Source organism: Diabrotica virgifera, chromosome 10, assembly GCF_917563875.1.
Source record: "Diabrotica virgifera virgifera chromosome 10, PGI_DIABVI_V3a".
Classification (NCBI taxonomy): domain Eukaryota; kingdom Metazoa; phylum Arthropoda; class Insecta; order Coleoptera; family Chrysomelidae; genus Diabrotica; species Diabrotica virgifera.
In genome coordinates, this window is record NC_065452.1 from 90,678,898 (window position 1) to 90,694,840 (window position 15,943).

Below are 15,943 nucleotides of genomic sequence, written 5' to 3' on the forward strand. Positions count from 1 at the left end.
AAATCCCCAAACTATTAAAAGGGTACAAAAGAGAGAGTGATTTATAGCTGATCCATATAATATTTATTTTTTCAATGCCAGGTTTGTGTCTAAAGCGGCCGACCAATCTCGTTGATTATGAGAACAAGAACAATGACTGACCTATAACAAGTGAACTGATTATTTGTATACAACCTACATTATTTCGTTAAAAAAGTAGGTAGGAGGTTTAACTTGGAGTCTGATTGAACATTCAACACCCACGACCTGTTTGTATATTGTTTATTAATCATGTAATTTTTAATTCGCCATTTATTTATAAAACAGCATTACTCATCCTTTTAATGGTAATTTTTACGGCGTTTTACTATTTTTTGCGTGTATTTAAAATGCAGGTTCATGGAATTTTAACTAATTCTTCTTCTTATAATAGTCCAGTCTTGTGCGATCTTAAGGCTATAGTCGCATTCTTGACTGCCACCTAGCTCGTCATCTTTTAAAAAGGTTTTCTTCTAATTGTGCAATCTTCCCTATATTTTGCAACGTAAGATATCTGTTCAACACTGAGGTTAGTCCAATCTCTGATATTTTTCAGCCAACATTCCTTCTTTTACAACGTGGAATGAAGTAAACACTTCTGTTGTATATAGGTATATGAATTTATTAAAATTCTTAAAATTTATCCACGAGGGAGTGGAAGTACAAAACGTTTTCGGTCAAACTGACCATCATCAGTGTAAACGTCCAATGTACAAGTAGTTGTAACTAGCCACTTCAATAGGTGTAGAAACCTCTAAATTACATTACTGTTATATTATATATTAAAAAGTAGTCGACATTAAGTCGATGTCTTAAGATTTTAAAGTTCACATGTGGATGTACTTTATCCTTGCTCGAGAACTGCACAAGGTACTTGTGTGCAAGTGAGAGGTTAACGACCAACTAACTCCTTTTGTTCCCAAGCCTTTTCTTCTACTGTTCCTTGCATGATCGCAGAGTGTTTATCGTTTAGAAATTTGTGGTCCAGATACGATGTTTTTCTTATTTTAATTGTGTTCATAAGCTTTCTGCCATGTCCAATTATTCATCTTAAGACTTCTTCGTTTGAGATTTTTGCAGTCCAAGAAATTTTCAGAATACACCTACATATATAGCCACATTTTGAACGCCTCCAATTTTTTACGGATTGGCCTTTCAGAGTCCAAGCTTCTACTCTATCTAGTAGTTGCGACCAAACATAACATTCGACGAACCTCAATCTAATAGCCACACTCAATTTCTTATTTATAAACATTAACGTGTATTCTTACTAGAATATTACTGCACGAATTCAACATTAACGCAAAAGAAATGAATATGAAAATATCAGCCCAAAAAACAAAAAGCTTAGTAATAGCCAAAGGACCAATAAGATGCAAATTCGAGTTAGACAATCAAATTATATAAGTAATGACTTTCAAATGCCTGTGAATTAACCTCAATATCAGCCGACAACAATATCGAAGAAGAGGTAAAAGACCAAACAATTAAAGCCAGTAGAACGATCGGATGCCTAAATGACACAATTTACAAACACATAAAAGTGGTAACAAAGGCCCGAACGCATATATAATAATATATAATAATAATATATATTAAGTTAGTTATAAGGCCCGAAAGAAGACCAGACACAAGCAAAACACAAAGACATCTGGAGACCAACGAAATGAAGATCTTACGAAGGATTGCTGGAAAAGGACTACATGACAGCGTAAGAAGAAGGACAGACAATATAAATAACTGGGTAAAGAAGATAAAAGAAGAATGGAATCAACACGTAATCAGGATGTCTGTCTGAATCAAGGATAGTACGAACAGCCAGGGACAAATCACCGTTAGGCAAAAGAAGTAGAGGACGCCCAAGGAAAAGATGGAACGACAAATTAGGGGCAGAATAAAAGGCACCGTTGAAGAAAAACAGGCAGTACTGCCTATATAAAAGAAGAAGAAGAAGACTTATATTTTATAAATCCTATAAAAAGATCTTAATGAACCCTTATTTCGCTATTGGGTATTCTGCCTTAGTTTTTTCAGCTATTGCTGTCAAGGAACTTATTTCGACATTTTAAATATACTTTTTTATTTTGTATTCTTCCTTACTGTTACTTACCCCGGGTCGTTACAACCCTTCGTGGGTTTTAGCCGACTTAGCAACATGCCTCCATTCCTCTCTGTCATCTTGAGTTCCATCCAATTCTCCTTGCCCATAGATTTAATGTCTCCTGCTATATTATCCCGCCACGTGGTCTTCTTAGAGTTGGGACTTCTTCCCCATACCAGCCTTACTATACCTTCGTCAGAATGTCTCCTAAGGTATCGTGCCCATTGGAGTCTTCTGGACTTTATTTCTTTTATTATGTTAGCATCTGGTTATAGTTCTTCGAGCTGTATGTTAGTTCTTATCCTATATTGTCCTACTGCTTCATTAAGCACAGGCCCAGAGATCTTCCTTAGGATTTTTCTTTCCCAAACACGTAGTCGCTCTTGGTTTGCCGTTATCGTCCACGTTTCGCTACCATACATCATTATGGATCGTATGATTGTTTTATATACATACCTACTTGTATTTTTGTATGTCTTGTTAGTTGGTTCAATTTTATAATGATTTGAAGGGCATACAGCATACAGACATCTGTTGCCGGCTTGAATCCTATTGTTTATTTCTTGTGCTCCGTTATTGTCTTCAGTTATTGTTGTTCCAAGATACTTAAATTCTCTGACGCGCTCAGTTAAGTTAAAGTCATCAATGCTGATGTTCTGTCCGCTTCTATCTCTGTTTCGGTTATTGCGGGTCATATACATACATATAAATATTTAGTTTTGTAAAAAGACGTAAGTTTTCACTCTAATGGCATATAAAACAACATAATGCTATTCCACATCCCACCAGAATGAAAACAACGGGAACCTTATCTGGTTACACCTCCGAGGCTTCTACAATTTGCAAGCCATACGGATGCTGAGACTAAGGAAGATGAGGGAATTCTACAATTTACAATTCACATCCCATCTGCTCAGCGCGGTAAAGTTCCAACGAGAATGGTTCCCTTCATACTCCACACAGAGTAAATGTAAATCAAAAATGAATAACCATTTTCAATTTCGTTGCAAAACGAAAACACAGCCGAACCAAATTCTAGTCCAATCAGAGAGTGCCGCAAGCACCCCTACCGGTTTCGAAACTTATTAGTCTCTCATCAGGAGGCACATATGCTGCTTCTCCCCGATCCAACCAAAACAAACCCCAGCGTGCAACGAACGAAATGGCATAGAAGCCCTAGCGGCAACTGCTAGCAAAAAGAAGCTAGCTGCGCTGAGCAGATGGGACGTGAATTGTAAATTGTAGAATTCCCTCATCTTCCTTAGTCTCAGCATCCGTATGGCTTGCAAATTGTAGAAGCCTCGGAGGTGTAACCAGAGAAGGTTCCCATTGTTTTTATTCTGGTGGGATGTGGAATAGCATTATGTTGTTTTATATGCCATTAGAGTGAAAACTTAGTCTTTTTGCTAGCAGTTGCCGCTAGGGCATCTATGCCATTTCGTTCGTTGCAATCCGGGACTGCACGCTGGGGTTTGTTTTGGTTGGATCGGGGAGAGCAGCATATGTGCCTCCTGATGAGAGACTAATAAGTTTCGAAACCGGCAGGGGTGCTTGCGGCACTCTCTGATTGAACTAGAATTTGGTTCGGCTGTGTTTTCGTTTTGCAACGAAATTGAAAATGGTTATTCATTTTTGATTTACATTTACTCTGTGTGGAGTATGTAGGGAACCATTCTCGTTGGAACTTTACCGCGCTGAGCAGATGGGACGTGAATTGTAAATTGTAGAATTCCCTCATCTTCCTTAGTTTCAGCATCCGTATGGCTTGCAAATTGTAGAAGCCTCGGAGGTGTAACCAGAGAAGGTTCCCATTGTTTTCATTCTGGTGGGATGTGGAATAGCATTATGTTGTTTTATATGCCATTAGAGTGAAAACTTAGTCTTTTTGCTAGCAGTTGCCGCTAGGGCATCTATGCCATTTCGTTCGTTGCAGTTGCAATCCGGGACTGCACGCTGGGGTTTGTTTTGGTTGGATCGGGGAGAGCAGCATATGTGCCTCCTGATGAGAGACTAATAAGTTTCGAAACCGGTAGGGGTGCTTGCGGCACTCTCTGATTGGACTAGAATTTGGTTCGGCTGTGTTTTCGTTTTGCAACGAAATTGAAAATGGTTATTCATTTTTGATTTAGTTTTGTTTTCATTGAGGCCCATCTTCTCTGCTTCCTTCTCGATCCTGACGAAAGTTTCCTTCATTATTCATCTGGTGTTTCCTATTAGGTCTATATCGTTTGCAAATGCCAACAGTAAGTTTGGTCCTTCTCAGCGAAATGTTGTATGGGCGCCCATACCCATGGGCAGGGGGGGGGCACGGCCTTTCGGGTGCTGTAAACTATATATGGTTATCCAAAGTATACAAAATATAATGTGCAACATCTTCACGTCTGGACCCCCCTGAAAATTTTTATATGGTCGCCCGTTAGTCGGTTTTCGATTCTTGCATTTCTGATTAAATGTGTTCCAGAGCTAAGTTGAAAATTGTGGTAATAATGCATCTCGCTGTTTTAGTTATTTTATTAAATGCTGTTCAATATTTGTTTAAAATTCATATATTTTCAATTTATGTTACCCTAGTTAAAATACATAGTTGAGTTACCTACTGGCGTAGCACCTGAACATACTGAAATTGAATATTTACATGATTTTAAAAATTTGTTTAGTCTCAGAAAACCATTTCAATTAACTTTACGAAAGCAAGTATGCCAATTATGGTGAACTTCCGTTGAACAGCTTTTAAAAGGGCCCATTTTAGCAGTAATGGTAAGAAAATTGTAGCAGCGAGACAGTGGCGGGCGCCAGTATGTTGAAATAGAACATAACATGTACATAAAGTTAGCGAATCACTTCTCGCAAATATTATGGCAAGCACAATGGGAATTTGCCGCTTTTTGCCGTTAATTAGTTGTGAAAAAATTAATTTTGCCGCTCTTTTATTTTTCTTAATATCCGATGTTTCGCTAACTTGATATGAAGTTAGCGAATCACAGCAGCAAAAAATGTTTCAAATTCAAATCGAGTTGGTGCTGAATTTGCCGTTTTTTTGCCGTTAATTAGTTGTGAAAAAAATAATTTTGCCGCTCTTTTATTTTTCTTAATATTCGATGTTTCGCAACTTCATATGAAGTTAGCGAATCACAACAGCAAAAAATGTTTCAAATTCAAATCGAGTTGGTGCTGGATTTGCCGCTTTTTTGCCGCTCATTAGTTGTGAAAAAATTAATTTTTCCACTTTTTTATTTTTTTAATATTCAATGTTTCGCTAACTTCATATGAAGTTAGCGAATCACAACAGCAAAAACTGTTTCAAATTCAAATCGAGTTGGTGCTGAATTTGCCGCTTTTTTGCCGTTAATTAGTTGTGAAAAATTAATTTTTCCGCTCTTTTATTTTTCTTAATATTCGATGTTTCGCTAATTTCATAAAGGGTGGGGAATTAGTGTGAAGAAGTCTAATTACTCGTTTATCGTAGGAGATACGAAAAAAAGTTATTTAGTTAAAAGTTGGTGCCTAGACAGGACCATAATCTGAAAATATTTTCAAATATACAGGGCTATCCGTATTGACAGGGTGACACAAACTTATGTTTTTTTTAAATAGAACACCCTATATATTTTTACATTTTTGGATTCTCCTGTACGTCTACTTTCCTAAAATATAGGCTTTTGTGGTAATATACGAAGTAGTTTAAAAGATAATTACGTTTTTTGTTAATTTCGTAGCAATATTCACACCCTGTAGAATTGTAGTAACTTGACATAAAAATTTCTATTTGTATGAAAATATTTTTAATATAGTCTACTATTGTTAAACATTATTAATATAGAGAAACGTTTAGTTTTAGTATACAAGGTTGGTCAAAACTAGGAATGAGTATTTTTTGAGCTTTCTTAAATGGATTTTAGTATAGTATTTTGGTATTGTGAACCAACAAATGTGTGATAATTATAGAGGAATAACACTACTAAGCACAACATATAAAATATTGACTTCAATAATAAGAAAAAGATTGTCAAAGATCACGAAGAAGAGAGTGGGACAGTACCAATGTGGAGTCACAGAAGGAAGATATATGGAGGAAGGAAGAATAATGGAAAAAGCAAATGAATACAAACTGGAATTAGAAATGCTATTCATCGACTTCAAACAGGCATTTGATTCGATTAAGAGAAAACAACTAACGATTGCCCTGGAAAAATTAAAAATCCCACATAAACTCAGAAAATTAATAAATATGACAATGAGAACTACCAAAATTAGCATAAAAACGCAAAGAGGCGAGACAGATGAATTCATTATATATAAAGGAGTGAAACAAGGGGATGCTTTATCCACTGTATAATCTAATTTTAGAATATGTACTACGAAATATAAACAAAGGAAATCTAAGAACAAGAGGTGGACAAATAATCGCCTACGCAGACTACATTGTTATTATTGCAAAGAATAGAAACATAATAAAAGAAATGCTAAAAGAAATAAAAGAGAAAGGGGAGACAATGGGACTCAGATTAAATGAAGAAAAGACAAAAATATTAAGACTAGGGAAAACAGCAATAAAAGAAAAAACCAAAATAGGAAATTCAGAGTTTGAAAATGTAGAACATTTCAAATACCTCCTATGAGTGACAATAAGCAAAACGGGTGAAAGAATACAGAAATAAAAGAAAAAATATTGGCAGCGAATAACGCTTATTTTGCAAATACAACACTACTTAAAAGCAAAATACTGTCTATTAAAACCAAGATAAGAATGTATAACACCATAATTAGACCAATATTATTATACGCAGCGGAAACAATGACGATGACTAAAAAAGATGAAGAAAACTTAAGACTAGTGGAGAGAAAGATCATGAGAACCATACTGGAACCAATCAGAACAGAGCAAAATGAATATAGAAGCCGAACAAATGCAGAGATTAAGAAAGTACTAAAAGAAGATATCGTGACCAAAATAAAGCAATGCAGAGTTAGATAGTTAGGTCACATCTGGCGGGCAGGAGATGAAGCAGTGACATATACTATGATAGAATGGAATCCAGTAGGAAGAAAGAAAAGAGGAAGACCAAGATCAAAATGGTTGCAAGAAGTTGAAGAAGACTTTTGCCGCTCTTTTATTTTTTTTTAATATTCGATGTTTCGCTAACTTCATATGAAGTTAGCGAGACATCGAATATTAAGAAAAATAAAAGAGCGGCAAAATTAATTTTTTCACAACTAATTAACGGCAAAAAAGCGGCAAATTCATCACCAACTCGATTTTAATTTGAAACATTTTTTGCTGTTGTGATTCGCTAACTTCATATGAAGTTAGCGAAACATCGAATTTATAAAAAATAAAAGAACAGCAAAATTAATTTTTTCACAACTAATTAACGGCAAAAAAGCGGCAAATTCAATACCAACTCGATTTGAATTTGAAACCTTTTTTTGCTGTTGTGATTCGCTAACTTCATATGAAGTTAGCGAAACATCGAATATTAAGAAAAATAAAAGAGCGGCAAAATTAATTTTTTCACAACTAATTAACGGAAAAAAAGCGGCAAATTCAGCACCAACTCGATTTGAATTTGAAACATATTTTGCTGTTGTGATTCGCTAACTCCATATGAAGTTAGCGAAACATCGAATATTAAGAAAAATAAAAGAGCGGCAAAATTAATTTTTTCACAACTAATTAACGGCAAAAAGCGGCAAATTCCCATTGTGCTTGCCATAATATTTGCGAGAAGTGATTCGCTAACTTTATGTACATGAACATAACACTAGATAACATTTAAAAATACTTGAATTTAAATGATTCGTTGGTATGAATAAACATTATTATGGTATAAAAAGTGCCTTATATAATTTCGTCTGCAACGGCGGAAGACACTCTAACCGCAACGGACCTAATTTTCTATCATTCACTGTTATGTGAACTATATCATTACTATCAGCTTCATAAAATAAAAGTAATAACTTTTATTGCCTTAATAAAATTTACATTGCAACTTCAGATATTGTATTCCTTCTTTCTTGACGGTCCACTTCTGCACCACCTTCTGTTTGATCCGCATTCTCTTCGGGTACATGATTATTCCTGTGGTTGAGTCCTTGACATCTGTTTCTGTAGGTACTTGTTTTTGGCATCGCACCTACTTTCCTGATTGCCTGATTGGTTGTCTTCAGCAACCACCTGGCTAGATTCTGATCAGATGGTCGATCAATCTGAACATCCTCTAAATGCGATTTATGGCCAGAATGTCCGTGGTTTTTAGTATTCTTCTTGTGGCTTGTTGGAAAAAGTACCTTGCCCTGTTCTTGACCACCTCTCTCAGTGGTGTGTACTGGGGCCTTTATTTGATGGTTGCAATTGTCACGCTGTCTTCCCATGCGACTGGTCAATTAGTCTATGACATGGCATCTTTGTTCTTTCTAATTTCTTCCAGTCTCCGCTGTGGAACTCCAGACTGGAACTGGAACTCCGACCTAACGTAGGTCTAGTACACTTGGATCTTCTTGGCCTTTGTTAGGGGATTGATTCTAAAAATATAAGGGCTTTTTGCTAAATTCGCTTTTACCTTGGGTTGTTGCGTGTGCTTCGTGAAATTTAATCTTCTATTTAGATGAACTCCTAAGCACTTGATGGATGCTTCTGACTATAATGCGTTTCCTCTTATCGTGAGTTCAACTACTGGTGGATTTTGTTGCTGCATAAAGATGATAAGTTGCTTCTTTTCCGCGTTGATTTTCCATTTAATCAGTTTCTGGTTTCTGTTGAATCAGATCTTCGTGTCGCTGACCACTCTTTCTAGTTGAAGTTCGCAGTATCTCCTCTTCTAAATCCAACTTGGCCTTCTTAAATTATTCTTCTTTCTGCGTGCTTCATTAATCTTCTGTAGATGATTTTCTCCAATCTTTTCCTTAGGGATTCCAGTAGGGATATGGGTCTGGTGCTCTATGGTCTTCTTCCGTCCTTCCTTGGTTTTAGTAGAAGGATGATTTTAGCATGTTTCTAGTTCGTCGGAAAATGCGCTTTGTTTAGGCAAAATCTGAAGGTGCATTGTAGTTGCACTACCATTTTTTTCGGTAGTTCCTCTAGTGCGGTGTTGTGGATGCCTTCCATTCCTGGTGCCCTGCTTTCTTTTTATATTTTTATCATTTTAGGAACTTCCGTTAGATTTAGGTACTCTTCTTCCTCTACTAAAAATTCGTTTCTTCTTTTAATTCTCTCGTATCCATTTTTAAGTTCTTTTATGATCTACTCATTTAACATAACATAATATTTTCATTTTGCTTATGTGTTTCTTCCATTTTTCTTGCTATAGCATTCCCTTATCCTTGTGTTTCGAAGTGTGATCCTTCGATTATTTGTGGCATTTTCTGTTTCGCTCTCTTCTTGGCTTTTAACATATTCCATACATTTCCGTGGTTTTCTTCTGCTTTTCTGATGTTCTCTTGTTCTCGGTGACGCTGCTGAGTCTTGCCCTTATTTCTTCGGATAAAATAATTTCGGGCCACTAATTATAAATTCCGAAAACAATATACCATTATAAAAGACCGGCCGCAAAAGCCTACACTTCTTGATTTTTTAATTTTGTTTGAAAACTAGAAATCTCTTTAATATCACGATCACTTCCTGTAATTTTTTCAATTAATTCATGAATACCAGTTTTCGTGGCAACCATGCTAATGTCATCCAATACCATAACAAGCTCAAGTCAAAATTTATGATTAAAAACATAAACAAACAACATGAGAACAAAATGAATAAAGGAAATCACAAAAAAGTACCTCTACTTCGCTGAGCCTTTGTGTTTGTTTTGTTGGTCAATAGTCTGTAGGGATTAAAACCAGATATGTATACACCAAGTTTTACGCGAGGTCATCGCTTTGAATATTCAGTAGTAGGATGACACAAATAATAAAATTTGTCGTAAAATATACTTTTAAAAACGTTTTTAATTTACAAGACAGTCAGTTCACCTGTCGCTGTTCCACAAGTTTTTGTAAAGACCAAATATTAACAGAGCTTAACAACAAAAACACCCACGTTATGGATGTCCATATAAGAGGCCGTGAGAAATATTCAGATCTAAATAAATTTTGACTAGTCTAGAGGGAATTGACACTACATAAAATACATAAAATCTAAAATCGTCTAATATATTCTGTCTATATTTAAAAAGGTCATTATTCTTGATATTGTGTTCTACCTGAAAAGACATAAGCTCTCATACATAACATGTACATAAACTGTATGAAAGCACCAACATAATGCAAGGTCAGCCCCTGCCCAAAATCACAAACTAGGAATCATAGTCCAGGGTAATAAGGTTTTTTCCATGACACTTCAACAGCCAGGGTACTGAAGCGTTTTTTCGACAGGTAATACCTATAAGAACAAATTGTAACTATTTCCTGCGTAGGATTTGGCGGCCATTTTTATTTATAAACAATTTAGTGTCAAAAAACGGCCTTTTTTCCTTTTTTTCCAAATTAATGGAAAACAGTAAGACTTATGGTACTCTTAGTACAGACATCTTCGAGAGAATAAAAAAAGTTTTAAAATGGCGTATTACAAGGTTTAATATACCCATTTATTGTTACTATAATTGCGAAGAGAATTTTAAATTTCAAAAAAATTAATTTCGCAATAACTATTGTAAAAATAAGTGTACAGCTTTGAAATTTTTGTCAAATGATGGTTCTTTGGTGCTTAATATGTGACAAAAATTTCAAAGCAATTCATCCAATTGTTTAGATTTTATTCAAATTGTTTATCCCAGAGAGCTTTTTTTGCAATAACATAAGTCAGAAAAAAAATGTTAGAACCATTCTACAGGTGTCATATGAAAGAGCATGAGCTAAACTTTCAAATTAGTTAAAAAAAGTGAATAAAAAATGCATTTATTAGTAATAAATAATTATGCAAAAGTATGGTCAATTTTTCCTTATAAACTTTTTAATTTTTTGTATAATAAATTATATATATTTATTACAATTTTTCATCAATTATCATACACACATTACTTGGTAGTTGTGAACGTAAAACACGGTAAAAAATAGAATTTTTTGAAAAAAGTTATTCAAAAAGTTTATAAGGAAAAATTTACCATACTTTTGCACAAATATTTATTACTAATAAATGCATTTTTATTTACTTTTTTTAAGTATGTCGTCTGCATATGCAAGTACCTGAGTTCTTCTATCATGGATCGTACCTTGCGTTCTGATTCCGCTTTCCCTGAATATTGCCTCTAATACACAATTGAAAAAGACAGTTGACAGAGGGTCTCACTGCTTCAAACCCCTTCGTACTTTGAACTTTTCTGGGAGGCTATTTTTGCACCTCCAGTGTTACTCGATTTTCTGTTCGCTCCAGTGTCGTTTTCACTAGCTTGACCAACTTCTCCGGTATCCCAATTAACCAAAGTGCATGGTAGAGACGTTTCCTTACGACTGTATCATATGCCTGCTTGAAGTCTATAAACAGGAGCTCACTGGCGAAGCGTCCATGTAACCATTGTTACCATTGGTAACAGTTAAAATTTGTAAATAAATATTTTATGACTACTATGAAATAATTCCATTTATATTTTTTAAAAATAGAAATATTTGTTAATAGTATCTACCTAATTCAGTAAAATAGCCAACTAGACGCACGAAAATATCAGCGAGTTTATGTAAAATCGGTTGCACGTTATTATAATACGCCCTTACCACAGTAGAAAGAGGTTCCGTATTTATTATACTGTGCCATTACCGTGCGCCGCGCCGTTTACCACTTCTGTGAGTGGCAACGATAGTAGGATCTTTGACTGGATCGTCTCTGAAAATTTTGCGGGGACGATGGCTCTGAAACCGCGTATTGGTGTTACCAAATTTTAATTTGGTGACGCTAGGTAGGGCCGGTGTCTATCGGGACAGAAAATACCGACCGTAAGAATATCAGACTTAATAAATGCAATTTTAATTATTATTATAATTATAGGTAATAATTATAATTCCATTTATTCCTGTTATTCTTAGGGCCGGTATTTTCTCGATTAAACTCCGGTTAGTTAACCGTACCGGCCCTTTGGATTCGATTATTGCATAATATGCATTATTAATTATTAGTTTATAACTTGTAACTGTACTTGCTTATTATACAGATAATATATCTACACCTTTTTATCCTATATAAATCATATTAATCCATTTTAATTACTTGTCGAAATATATTAATTAACAACAACATTATTATAATATAACATATAATAATATTGATTATACAGTACATTGTAGTGTATAATCAATAAAATAAAAATTATTTAATATTTTAGGCTAAAAATGACAAATGAATGTACTGATTAGTATACTAATTATACAATTTGGATTTTTTAATAAAGTATAAAGGTGATATAATACATATTTTACCTAAAAACAACAAATATGTTTTTAGTTTGTAGATACTTTATATAATTTCTTAAATTTTTAATTTTTTAATTTTATTTCATCTATTTTTATAATAGACCTGGATCGCGCGTACCAAAAAAAAGTTGATTAATAGCAAGCTGAAAATTCACGGTGTCTAGTCGAAAAACTTTGATGTATGGGAACACTGTATATATAAAAATATTTATAAAATACATTATATATAGATAATATATAATATATCTGGTATATATTTAATATCTGGTTTTGGTAACACTTTAGAAAAAGTCACGCGTCGCCACTGCAGGAGCTTCGTATTTACCTGGTGTTCGTAGGTACCGCTCTGTAACGTCTTTAGTACGAAAATCTGATCGATGGTAGATCTTCCTTTCTTAAAACCACCTTGATATTCCCCTACCTGCACACTAACATATCTGTCTAATTTTTTTTCTTATAACCTTGGTAAGGACTTTATAAATTACATCAAGCAAAGCAATACCTCTGTAACTTTCACACTGAGATTTATCTCCCTTTTTAAATATGGGCATATTACAGCCTGACTCCATTGTTTCGGCATTTCTTCCCGATCCCAGATCATCTTTAGTAGGCTACATATTATGTTCTTTTCTAATATTTTACCCCCATGTTTAATCATCTTTCCAGGGATGTCGTTGATACTCGCACTTTTGTTATTCTTCATGCTTCTTAAAACTTCCTTTATTTCCTCGTATGTCGGCGGTTCCACTACATCCTCTTGGTTGTAGTTTTCTTGCATCACTTCCATCTGAACCTCGTGATTACCTTCCTGCCCCTCATTTAGCAGTTCCTCAAAATGCTCCCTCCATCTATTCCTTCCTTGTCGCCTATGAGGTGCCCCTCTTTGCTCCTGGAAAATTATAATAAGTACTTAGGACATGCAATTCGGTTGGACAGAGATAACCAGATATGTTAGCTCCCATGTCGCATATGATTAGCCTGGACAGCGTTTGAGAAATTAAACTATGTGTTGAAATCGGATCTACCCATATGCCTCAAAAATAAAATCTTTGATCTTTGACCAGTGTGGATACGTACTCTCCACATCAACGTTTAACAAATATGTATATTTTATTTGTATTATTTTCTTTTTGATGTAAAATGTGTACCTTAATAATTTATACTGTGAGCTAAATAAGTAGTCGTAATCTTTTTCAACTCTGAATTTGATTAATTTTTTATTACTCTGTATAATTAAGTTTACTTTAAATACAAGTCAAGTTTATTCAATATTTGTCTTTGTGTCTTTATTGAAAATTGAAACAACCTCTGTCACAAATCTGGAAACAAGTGTTTATACTGGTAAACAAATCAGATGATTTAATTTACGGGCAGTCAAACGGTTTTGTGTGTTGGTGTGAAGAAAAAAACTTATAAATAATATTTACTTAGTTAATCATAAATATGTCAGAATTTTAAAAGTAACATCTGGACATCTTTAGGATATTGATATAAAGAGACAAGTAAATTTTAAATCGTAAAGTAAACTGGATAAATCTGTTCCTGGTAAACCGCTTGACTATTTTTATTTTTTATTGAGTTTCATATACAGAATATACTTGACCATATTATTGCACTAGATCGTCAAAATAAGGTACTAAAACAAAAATGAATATATGGTGAAGGTGTTGTGGTTTCTTCTTCTTTTTCTCGTAGCGCTACAACCCGGGGTGGGTCATAGAAGAGTGGGTGGGTCTTGGCTGACTGCACAACTCACTTCCATCTCGAACGGTCGTCCATGGTAGTTGGGTCAGTGGGTAGCCGCATTGTTCTTAAATCTGACCATACAGTCCCTGGCTATATTATTATGACCACCTATGAATTTTTATAAAAACTAACTATTCCACTAGGTACGTTTTGTTTAAAATATGATTTTTAAATTTAATTTTTGTTATGTAATGTTAATGTTGTACATTAACTATATTATATTTAATAATAAACACCAATAAAACATTTGAAAATATTACATGTTTATTTACTTTTTAATAATTTGTTGAATTTCTGGCCTTAATCAGATGGAAAATATTTGGGAGCTTTTAGAACGAGAAATTTCCGTTGAAAAGGTCACTAACGAAATTGTTTTGATTAAAGGATTAATATATCATTGAAACAACAATGAAAAATTGAAGCAAAAGAAAATTTAACTGCATTCAAAATATGGCAAGACGGATACAAGCGCTAATCAAAGTTAAAGGTGGCTCAACAAAATATTGGAAAAATAAAAATATGTGATATTTTTAAATTCCATCTGATTAAGGTCAGAAGTTCAACAAAATATTAAAAAAATATAAATATGTAATATTTTCAAATATTTTATTGCTGTTTATTATTAAATATATTATAGTTAATGCATAACATTAACATTGCATAACAAAATTAAATTTAAAAATCATATTTTAAACAAAACGTACCTAGTGGAATAGTTGATTTTTGTAAAAATTCATAGGTGGTCATAACAATATGACCAGGGACTGTAGGTTACCTCTCCATCGTATTCTTCAACATTCTAAGGGCCTTCTTCCTGTCGGGTCTTCCTCCCAGATTAAGTTGGCAAGGCTATTATTAGGGAGTGTATGAACATGACTAGCCCATCTTAGCCGTTGGGATTTAATATCTTGGACTATGTCGCTAACCCTATACATCGGTTTGACCTCTGCATTTGTTCTTATTCGGTATTGGTTACTATTCGGGGTTGGTAAGGTCCAAAGATTCTTCTTGGGATTTTTCTCTCAAAGCATCTAGGTTTTCTTTCAAGTGCTTTTGGCAGCGTCCACGTCTCACGCCCATACATGAGCACCGGACTATCACTGTTTTATATAAATATTCTGATTTTTTATGTTCGTGATAGGCTCTTAGATTTAATAGTATTGTGGAGGCTCTACATGCATCTGTTTGCTGCCTAAATTCTTCCTTTTATCTTTTCCGTGATATCGTTCTCTACGATGATTGGCGCTCCGAGATATTTAAAGCTTTGCTTATTCTTCAAGTGAACGTTGCGAACGTTGGTTATTAACATGGCAATTCTGATCTTGATTACAGCACTTCTGAATAGTTCCACTGATGTGAGCCCGAACCACTTTCGCAGATTTTGGAGCCACGAGTGTCTTCTCCTATCTGGCCCACGCTTACTGTCTATTTTCTCCTGGACAATCAATTGCAATTGATTGCATCATTGACGGTACTTATCGTGCCTCAATGTGGTCTAGATATTCAAGTTTTTTTGTTTGATTGTGCTCACGATTTCTTTCTCTTTTTCGATTCTGTGGATTACCTCTATGTTGGTGACATGTTTGGTCTAGGATATACGAAGAATGCGTCGGTACACCCATATTTGGAATGCTTCTAGTTTTTTCGTGAGCGTCTCTGTCAGCGTCGAGGAATCCACACCAT

The 15,943-nt window shown here is 34.6% G+C and overlaps 1 protein-coding gene across 2 annotated transcripts in view; it reads left to right on the forward strand.

Moving 5' to 3' along the window:
* Positions 1–15,943, forward strand: part of LOC114337902 (semaphorin-1A) — a 606,142-nt gene that overhangs the window by 555,217 nt on the left and 34,982 nt on the right. The window lies entirely within an intron of this gene.